At 42.0% G+C, this 11,041-nt stretch overlaps 1 long non-coding RNA gene across 6 annotated transcripts in view; it reads left to right on the top strand.

Moving 5' to 3' along the window:
* The first annotated feature begins 4,686 nt into the window (after nt 1-4,686).
* LOC128084443 (uncharacterized) overlaps nt 4,687-11,041 on the top strand; it is a 119,494-nt gene continuing 113,139 nt past the window's right edge. For 4 of the 6 annotated variants that reach the window (XR_008208548.1, XR_008208546.1, XR_008208543.1 and 1 more), the window contains exons 1-2: nt 4,770-5,337; nt 8,101-8,243. This is a non-coding gene — a long non-coding RNA (uncharacterized LOC128084443). The other 2 variants (XR_008208545.1, XR_008208544.1) reach the window with 2 other exon arrangements.

Here is an 11,041-nt window from a genome sequence, read left to right as displayed (position 1 = left end):
AAGGTCTGCAGCTTCAGGTTGTTTAGTGATGTGAATGCAAAATACTAAAGAGCTGCTAATGCTGACATTGTCTTGTTTCACAAAAGCAAGGACTCCACAGAAAAGGTATAATACAGGCTTGAGACTGAGGATTGTGTCGCACAAAGACAGTGTGCAAGAAGTGTCTCCAGACAGTTGATTTTATTCCTACTTTTTCAGTTAGGTTCTGCACCCTTTAATCCTGTTTGAACAAGATTAACCCTTGTTTTAATCAATTTTAACACATGTATGCATGCACACGTTTTTGTGAACGCACATGTTAGCACAGGTAATTTTTTGCAAGTTAGGGGGGGATGAAGAGCAAATTGCATAAACAGAGATTATATCTTGTAGCAGTCTGCTAACATCCAAATGAGTCACCAGAAGGAGTGGAATATCCTGAGCCATCCCACTGCGCCCTGCTCCTCATGCTGGTGACAATGAGGAGATAATTCTCTATTTAAAGCACTCCTATAGAGGAGCAATGCAGATGTTGGTGATTCCATGTCCTGGCTTCTCAGCACTCAGTGTCTGTTGGCACCTTTCTGCCTTCTCCCATCTGCTCCGCTGGCCAAGAAGCTCAGTGTCATTGCAAGAGGAAGCAATGTGTTCAGTGCAGGTGGAATCTTTGGGAATTTTTCCTCTTTAATTTCAGCAAGTCTCTAGCAAGTGTATGTGAACTGGCATTTCCAAACGTTTATAACCTGACTGAAATGAAGTGGCAAAAGGCACTTCCTACCAGGCTCCCTCCCTTCCTCATCTCTGTGCCAAGCACAAGGAAGCAGAGAAAAGGTTTCTGTGATTCGCAATGTGGACCGAGAGACTGGCGCTTCCATGGCTTGTGCTTGGAAAGGTCTAAGCCACTGGGCTTAGATATTTGCAGACAAGTTACCCCTGAGGCACACACCTGGTGATAGAAATTTTCAGCCGAACAGTTTATGTTTGGCAAAGTTTACAAGCAATTGAAAACACAGTCTTATAACAGGAGGTATCTGGCAATCCTAACAGTTGGCAGTTGTGCCAGCCCCACCTATATTTTTGGATCATTTAATAATGCAGTTAAGGTTTTTAATGGAGTCTTTTTTCCATTAAAATTCAGCTAAATACAGAAGTGCAGCTTCTTCATAGTACTTTGAGCTACAAAGCATAGAAAGATCATTTTAAGTGAGCATGGTATGTTTGCAATCACTAGCCAGTTAACATAACCTTCAGAATATCGGGACGTCTGTAATTAATTGAACGTTCGTAAGAAATGCAAGAAAATATACTAGAACTATCACTGATTTTTTCAGATTTAATACCAGCAACATACCTTAAATTATTTTTTAAAGTATTTTTACATGTTCTAAGAATTACATTAGAAACCAGAGAGTAAAGACGTAGTGATATTTTTATCCAGGTTTGTTTGGCTGTTTGGGCAGCACTAGCTCTGACAGCATCATGCTACTTTGCATGAGAAAAAAGGCAAGGAATACACAGCAACGCTGATAATGAGCAACATTCATATGCATGCGGCTTTAACCTCTTTTTAATAAAATGTCTGGTATTTGCTACTGTGACTGCATTTCACAATCTTCATAGGAGAGAACAGCAAACTTCTTACTCATTTTTAACAAAGTGTTTATTAACATTTTTTTTAGCTATGAAATCCTCCAGAATATTATGTAGCCTCTAAAAACAAATACATATTTAAGTAGGTTGGGCCTGCCTTTTTGGGCTGTGATTTCTCAGTGTGCCTTTTGTTGTTTAATTTTAAATACTGAATACAAAAGCAAAACATTTGTTTTTCATTTCATATATATAGCAAGTTACTTTCCACATTGCGTATGAGAATGTCCTTTATTCTGACATGTTAAGGCAAGGAAAATTTTCTGGGTGGTGATAGTTACAGAGATTTTGGTGTGTTGCCCAAAAATGGCCTTTGTATAGCCAAGGCAGAAGAAAAGATGACACACAGTAAACACTGCCTCAGAAAGCTGGTTATGGGAAGGAGAGACTGAACTTGGTCCTCACTGATCAGAGCAACAGTGCTTCAGCTCCCCAGTTTCTGCCATTGCAGTCATTATCAAATGCTGCCCAGTGGACAGAGGGACTGGAAGATGTGCTGGTGGATGATATCAGGGTCCCAAAAACGGTGCCTGACAATGTTTCATCTCACCTCTTCTTTCCATCCCTGCTTAGGACATTTATTAACATACTGAGCAATCCCAAGGGGATCACAGATTGTGGGCACAAACGTGCTGACCACCCCAAAGAGATCAGCATAACTGGCCTAGCACACATCTGGATGGATGCAGTTAGCTGGAGCCTCCCCAGCACAAGAAAGATGCGGAGCTGTTGCAGCAGGTCCATAGGATGGCCACAAAGATGATCAGAGGGCTGGAGCACCTCTCCTAGGAAGAAAAGTTGAGGGAGCTGGGCTTGTTCAGTCTGGAGGAGGATCTGGGAAGACTTCATTGAGGCCTTCCAGTACTTGAGGGGAGCTTAGAAACAGGAGTGAGAGCATCTTTTTACATGGCCCGGTAAGAATACGACAAGGGGGAATAGTTTAAAACTAAAAGAGAGGAAATTTAAGTTAGAAATTATGAGGAAGTATTTTATTCAGAGGCACTGGCACAGGCTGTCCAGACAAACGGTGGATGCCCCATCGTTGGAAGCATTCAAGGCCAGGTTGCGTGGGGCCCTGGGCAGCGTGATCTAATGGCTGGCAGCCCTGCCCACAGCAGGAGATTGGAACAAGATCTTTAAGGCCCCTTCCAATCCAAGCCATTCTACGATGCTATGAACATCCAGAACTCATTATTTGGGGCAGAGAGGATGGAAGGGAGGGGAGAGTTTTTTTAATAAGTTGCAATATAACACGCTTGGTTTGATCAAAGCACGACAGCTTTAGCTTAGCGCACGCGCATCTGCTTGGCAAAGGAAGCACAGCACACCTCGGAGAGGCAGGACTACAGGGAGGGCGCCAGCACCCTGGTAGCAGCAGCAGGATGACGTGGGTTCTTCGAGCGTGGAGAGCGGCCGCCAAAAGCGCAGCGTGCCCACCGGCCAGGGCCGGGCGGCGTGCGGTACCGCTGGGCTGCGCGCTGCGTGCCGGGAGCGCGAGAGCCGTGAGGAGTCGAGCTGTTAAGCCGTCAAGCGTTCTGACTGCTGCGCACTGCGCAGTTACCCCGCGTCTTCCTTCCTGCCCGAGCTGCCCAGCAGCTGCAACGTCAATCGCAGCGTTCGAATCCGAAGTAATTCCCTTCTTTGCAGCGCTCGGAAGAACTCCAATTACGCATCGTACTGGATCTCAATTACAATATTTCTTTATGCAGATAACTTCGTAAACCCTTAAACCTTCCTTTAACCTCACTACGTGAAAATACATCAGGCTACAGCCACGCTAAGGCCGACGATGGCGGTTCCCCCCCCCCCACGCAAAGCCGCTGCCGTACTGGGTGGCTGCGCGGATCCGCGCACAGCCCCACGTGACCGGTGGGCGGCAATTAGCATTCACGCCGAGCGCTGGCGCACTGCGGGGGGGCCGCCGGTGGGGAGGGAGGCAGGAGTTAACGCGGGCAGCCGGCTTTTTTTTTTTTTTTCTTTGGTCTTCTTAATTAATCACCCGCCGCTCCGCGATTTAAATATGGAAATGGCGAGCGATCTGCTCGCAATTATTCACGAGCCCGCCGGCGGCTCCGCGCCCCTCCCGGCCCCACCGTTACCTGCCGCCCACCTGCGGCGAGCAGACCGCCCCTTCGCGGAGCTGGGGAGCACAAATGAGAGGCCTGGCGGTAGGCTTCGCCTTGGGCTGGCGCGGCTCCGCGGCGGGCTGCCCGTGAGCGCGCAACATGGCCGCCGCGGGGCGCGCTGCCGGCACCAGGTGACGCAGGGGCCGCGCCGGGGCCCGCCGCCCGCCCTCTCTCTGTGTTTATTTGTATGTTGAGCCCTTTTTTCTGTCACTTTTCCTCCCGGTCTCCTGGCTGTCCATTTGATGGAGCGAATGGTTACGTGAAAACGAAATAAAATCCCAGCGCTCGGCAGCTCGTCGTGTCGGTGCGGAGTTGTTAGAGCAGCCGGGGCGCGGGCTGGCGGTCAGGTGCAGCTCGCCAGCCGTGTGTGCGCGCCGCTCTGTTCTTCCTGCAGCCCCGGTGCCGTCAAATAAGGACATACAAACGCTTTGAAAGCAAAAGCCGCGCTGTAATGGCAGCTACAGCTTTAGCAGGGGGCACGCGTTGTGCCAGAGCGAGAACGTGCCGCCTCGTTCTGTGCGACTGCGGCACTGAGAGATGCGCCCGGTTCCGTTTTCCCAATTGAACGGGCTGCTGCTCCGCGGCAGCCGGCGCCGTGCGTGCTGGGAGTCGCCGTGCCGGGTAACTGTGTGGCTTTGAGAGCTCGGTGCGGCTGTAGAGCGAAACAAACCGGGGCGAGGACGGGGATCTGAGCTTCAGCGAGGAAGGAAGGCGGGAAGATCGAGGCTGCGATAAACAACGCTGAAAAATGGCAGGAGAACAATGTTTACTTTTGAATATGTGGCCCGCTGCCAGCCTGGCGCTGGTTTTTAGGTTAGCAGAGGTTGGAGGAAGGGCCAGACCGAGGCGTGGCTAGCTGCTGTCAAGGATAAAAAAAAGTCTGCAAATTGCTGTCCTCAGCTTTTTTTCTCTCCTCCACCCCCCACCCCCCCCTCCCGGACGGAAAAAAGGCAGCGCTAGCTCTTAGGGCTATTAAAAATGATGCAGAATTTTAACCATCTGCTGTACCAGGTACTCCACAGTGGTTCTACAGATCTGTGTTTTCGCAGAGAGAAGACCTGCAGAGCTTTCAAATCGCAAAACTGCATTTAAGCGTTTAAATATTTCATGAAGCAGCACCCTTAAAGCCAGATTCCTTTTAATTGCGAATTGAGAAATAGGTTTTACCAAAATCGAAGCATTTTCCATCCTTAACGTGCTGCCGGGGGGGGGGGGGGAGGGGGGGTTGGGTTCTAAAAGGGGCACAGGTGTACTGCTGAGGACAGGGTGCCGGCGCTGCCGAAATGCTGTCCATGCAAGCACTATTAAGGCTCCAGAAACAGCCAGAGATAGAAACTGAGTATTTTGTAGCCTCCTAAGGGCTTTTGACTGAAGTGTGCGAGGCATAACTGCGTGTGGACAGTCATCTCTTGCACTTGACCGGCTGCTTGTGTACGTATCGGAGCAAAATTACCCAATGAATAACATGGAGACTGGAGAAGAAACCGGGCTGCCAACATGGCCTCGTGAACTGTGTTAGTATGTCCAGCTCACAGGGGAAGACCGCTTCGAAATAATAATGGATGGAAAAAATGTTTTTGAAGTGGTGAGGCTTAAAGAAGAAAATAGCAGGAATCTTTAATGTGGTATTCTTTTCGTAAATTAGATTAACTATTTAAGTGCCATAAGCAGCAAATTAAATATTTCAAATATTAATAAATCAGAATGTAATGTTTGTTTGGAGTAAGACTAAGAAAATTGGAGGTTATTGCCTCATAATTCATCTGTGTATTTAAGATCAATTAGAAAGCAAACGGAGAAAGAGATTGTAGTGAAGTATTTTAGACATACAGTTCCTTTGAAAATGCTTTAAGAGTTTGCTTTTTCTCTTATAAGTTCTGTCTGTACTGTCTTGTTACCTAAAGTCACTGGTTATTATTTGTAACTGGGAGGGCTGGATTTTCTTTAAATGAAATGTCTATTATCTACAAATGAACGTTTGAGAAAGGCAGTTAAGTTGTGAAACCAACATAAGGGCCCAGTTAAACCTCTTCTCTCAATTTTAATTATTAACAAACAAACAAAAATATATATATACTGTTGATGTCTTATAGATAAGGTAAATTTTCTTACTTTAAAATGGGAGATTGAGAGCTACATTTTACCACCTGTTGCCTAGTGCAGAAAAGCATTCAGGGGAAGGAAGGTATTCAGTCATCCTGCAAGCCTGTGCTGTCTGTAAGGAAAACAGCTTCTTTTTATCTCTGCTTTTAGGTGCTGCATAAAATTGTACAATACATTTGCTTCAGACAGCGCCAGAGAAGCATAATGAGGTGTTTAGTCACAGTTCAGATGTGTTATTGGTAGAAAACAGTATAGGAATCGTAGGCTGGGTTTTCAATGGAATAGTCCTTGTAATCGAGGGTTGCCTAAATCTCAAGATTGTATCAGGCACTGCTGGGTCTCTCAATTATCTGTTTGTTTTCTGTTAGGCTCTTATCTGCTGGAGATTTTATTTTTCCTGCAAGGCCTTCATTATGACTGGGGATTTTGGTTATGTTGTGTTTTCTGATTTTTTGCTTTTAATTTTTTTTTTTTTTCCCTGTTAACTCTTGGATTTCTGCTTGCTCCCTTTCTTATAGAGCACCTTTGTAGATGCGATTGCAGGAAGTCTAGAGTGAGTGTGCTTTTCTGACACAGATTGTATGAGTGGGAGGGCCTAGCAGGTGGTGACTGTTACAGGAAGGTAAAATAATGGCATGGTAGTGCTGTCATCATCATATTTGTGTTTAAAAGTCAGTGTTATGTACCAGAGTGTTCCATTATAGTGAGGTATGCCTCATATTCTGCAGTTTAGAGCAAAAAGATTTCTGCATGAATAAACATGTCTATGAATACAGTGGTGTTGATATGATTCTGCAAGGTAGTCCTATTTTACTCTATGTGCAAACGTATACATAGCGAGTGTACTGTATCTAACCTTGATTGTGCAGGCTTTGAGATTTATAAAGCTGTTTATAGGCAACATGTTAGGATGTGGGAGCATGCACAATGCCCTTGTGAACAGCCCTTCTAATACTGAAAGTGCACAACACGTTCATAAGAGCATTTTTCTGTGATGATGGATGAATTGTATGAATAAATAAGAAGTGGTGGGATTATAAATTATTTTGGACTTGGCATTATATAATAACTATAATACCTAAAATGTCACTATCCTCAGACACTCATCTTAATATAATCTTAACATTCTTATTTTTATATCAACTTGGTCTTTCAAGAAATATAATAGCATTGAGCTACAGATTTTGGGCACATTATTTAGTTCTAAATTAAGAACACAAACAAACAAAAAACAAAGGCAAAAAAAAAAAAAAAAAAAAGTAATTTTAATGTTAATTTCCCTGTCCTTATGAAAGCTGAATAATACTACCTTTGTGCAGTTGTTGCAAAAACTGAGATTAAGTTGCTTACCCCTACATATGTATTTTTGCTTTCTTGTTTAATCCTGTAGCTAGTTATTTGAAAAGAAGTGTGTTGCTGAGTTTTCTCTCTTTTTCTCTCTCTTTTTCTCTCTCTTTCTCTCTCTCTTTTTCTCTCTCTTTTTCTCTCTCTTTTTCTCTCTCTTTTTCTCTCTCTTTTTCTTTCTTTTTTTTTTTTGGGGGGGGGGCAGTGATGGCTTGTTTTGGGTGTTTTGTTTTTTGACATACTGGAAAAAAGTATTTTTATCACTCTGTATTTCTATTCAATATTCTATGGTTGTATAGAATATGAAATGTAGTGTAATTAGTGTCTTTTAAATAATGAATTAAAGCCAGCAGATGATACAGTGTGCAAAACTGTTTATAACAACAATCAATTTCTATAATGTTCTATGCAATGTGAAATTATTCATGATATAAATTGTGTAAAGTGTAACAACAGTGAGTACGTGTTGAGTGATATTGCAGTACCATTCTGCTGAAGATACACTGATCCAATTCATTGAAGAGAGATCCTCTGGAACATCTGTCAAAGGTTGTCTTGTTTTGGTTTCTATTACAAAGTCCATAGGTTTATTCCAGGATATTCTGAAAAGCCTCTCGTATGTTGTTTTTACAGTGGCAATGGAATAGGTACAATACTACATTCTAAAAAGAACAAGAGGGCTTGATTCTACTGTCAGTACAGAACATTCTTAATGACGTTTCTTGTGATTTGAATAGAGCCAAATCAGGCCTGCCAAATTTGTTTGAAATGAAACAGAAAATAAAAATATATTTGTATAAATATACTTATTTGTTTCTAATCTGCTTAATTAAATCAGCCATGTGGTATCTGGTGTCCATTAAAAATGTACTTATGATCTTTTTTTAAAAATTTTTTTCAGTGCCTGGCTTAGAATGCATTTCATGGTCAGTGGAAAAAAATGAGGAAGAGGAGGGTGTGGCTGCAGAGAATTTGGCTGTGCAGGCAGGGACTGGCTTTTGGGGTTGTGATCCTTCAGCCTCGCAGAAGGAAGACTTCTCTTAGGTAAAAGAGATTTCTTTATTTCTTCATGTATTTTTTTAATAATGAGAAATCACGTAGGCATGTAATCCTGTTATTTTTAAATCCTTACTCATTAATCTCATATTAATGCATATTTTGAAAGGATGGTCAGTTCTCACAGTCGTTGAGTTTGATGGCGTCTTTAATTGCTTCTTCTTTTGCCCCAGATTTCTTAACTCACTAATCATGACAGAACCCACAAAAACTAGTTGCAACATTTTTAGTCTAGTAAGAAAATGGCTTTGATGTTTTCTTTATTGAGAATAGCCACCACGGGACACATCTTGTAGGCTCTAAAGTGTATCTGTAACCAGTTCTTAATTTCTGTGCAAAATGTTTCAGTGTCAGTCACGGAACTGACGTGGATGCACAGATCTTTTCTTCTGTAGTTCCTTATGTTATGAGTGAAACTACGTGATCACAAAAGGTTGGAATGAAACTTAGACTATTTTAAAGTAAAAATTCTTGAGGAATGAGATCTTGACAGTATTTCTAGTAAAAGTGTGTATATCTTGCTCACATTGACTACGAGGTCTATTTGCTAATAATGCTTATTTACATTCTTAATATACATTAAACCTCTTTTCTTCTGCAGGGGCAAGGTATTAGCACTGTATTTATTCCTCCACTGTAGTGAATGCTATTCTAGTATTTTGAAAATGTATGGCTTGTGTTGATGCTGTGAGTGAAAGTGGAGCTGCAGAAACTTCTTCAGTAGTTTAACCACTCACAGGTGTGGTTACAGAATCTGTTCCCTCATCTCCTGTCTTATATTTGAGCTCATCATCTCGCAATTATGCATCCTTGTTCTCCTTTGAAGAGCAGCAGGGTGTGGGTTGTGGTGAGGTATTATCACATTTTGGGTGAATTGTTAGCCACAAGACTGAAGGCTAAGTGTAGTGAACCACCACACAAGTGGCAATATCCCAGCATCTGACACACATCTTGGAATCTCTTAGAATTATTAAATGGGCTTTACAAATAATGATGTGTGGATGGGGAAAAAAGATAATAAAATAAGGAAACACGCTTGTATTGTGAAGCAGAATCTTATAATCTTATACGTTCTTCCTAATTATTTAGAGTGAGAGGAAAAGTAGGTAAGAAAAAAAATGTGCTTCCAAGTACTTCTGTGAAGTTTGAGAAATGCATTGGTGGCATTGCATCAGGCATAGCGGCTAACTTAGAGGATAAATTGTTTCATTTCTACTACACTGTACCTTTTTATTTTGTTGGGGGGAGGTGGAGGTGGGAAGAGGCTTCAGGGATCATTGTTTTTAACCATTGCAAACATTTAAATGTAGAGATCACCGCACTGGATTAGATCTGCAGTCTAATTAATGCTGAGTCTACTCAGACCATTCTTACAAAGGGTTGGTAGGTAAGAAAAGGCAGGGCAAAAAATCCCAGCATTTGATCCTTCCAGAATATCCTGTCCTTTTCAGAAACTGGGCCAGCCAGATACCTTGGCCAGTGGCTTTATTACCAATTTGTGCAAGGGTGTTTCCAGCAAGCAATCCTATTTAACGCCATGTTTTTAGAGGCTGTGCACAGAACAGTATTCTCTCATGGTCTCACGGATGTCCCTTAATGAAGAACTGCGGCACCGATTTTCACATGCTTAGCCTGCAGTTAGTCAGATAATACATTCCCATAGCTCTAATGCTGCTCATTTAATTTTACTGCATGGTCTCCTGTTCAACACTGTAAGTAAAAACGTTCAACTCTGACTTTCAAAGTGTGCATCTCTGTCATGTTCCCTGTTGCTCATGTGCTTGATAACATCATCGCTTTGTCATGTTACGTGGCAGTCGTCTCGAGAGCCAGATCATTTTAGTCACCTGCCATTATCCCCATATTCTGTAGTTTTAATGAAGTAGGGTAAAAAGAGCTGTAGACAGCATTCTTCTTGAAGGTGTTTCTCTGTCAGGTACACACTGAAAGCAGAGTTTCCGTGCTTTTTTTGCATGCACTGTTAAAATTGTTTTCTTTTTTCTTGACAGTGCTTTTGAATTGTTGTAAGGGCACCCAGATCTTTTTTCCTTTGCTGAGAATGTTGCAATGAAACTTACTTAATAATTACCAAAAAGTATTTATCATGTTGTTTCATAGTTGTTTAACTTTGTTAAATTTCTTCAGTAACCCAAATACACTCCAAGTGTCAATTTTGCCACTTTGTTTTACAGTTGATTTTCTGATGCTACTAAATAATGTTGAAATCTGATGCAAGTGTAACTTCTGCATGCAATTACTGTTAACCTTTTTCTTCTTAAGTGTCTTTTTTATTCCTGCATTTTGCTTTGGGCTACTTAGCTCATTTCTAATCATTGGTCTAAATTTCAGTCACGATTGCTCTGTTTTCTTTATGATCTTTGAGTCATTATCAAAGCCTTTTTGAATGGCCATGTAAATAATAATTGCATCTGCAGAGCCATTCCAACATAAAAAAAAAAAAAGACATATTTTTCATTATGTTAGCTGTGTAGTTTTTCTCTCCATTCTGTAATCTCTTCTTAGACGTTCAGGTTAACATCTTTTCAAGTAGCCTTCCAACCATTTCATTAAATAAAAGAATTCATTGGCATGTAATGTGAATTATTTCTGTGGCTATTTAAGGAGTACTACTCTTTCACTCCAGATACAAGAATGCTTTTTTTTTTTTTTTTTTTTTTTTTTTTTTTGTTGGGAATGCTGATTTCAACCTTGAGCAGCCTGTCTTGTCTTGTGGTTTATCCAGTTATTTCTGCACTTTCTATTTTGTTATCTGCTGCTCTCTCATC

Source organism: Tympanuchus pallidicinctus, unplaced genomic scaffold, assembly GCF_026119805.1.
Source record: "Tympanuchus pallidicinctus isolate F22 unplaced genomic scaffold, pur_lepc_1.0 scaffold27, whole genome shotgun sequence".
In the NCBI taxonomy this organism is placed as follows: Eukaryota; Metazoa; Chordata; class Aves; order Galliformes; family Phasianidae; genus Tympanuchus; species Tympanuchus pallidicinctus.
The sequence above is the reverse complement of the archived record's forward strand: the minus strand, read 5'-3'. Positions and strand labels throughout refer to the sequence as shown.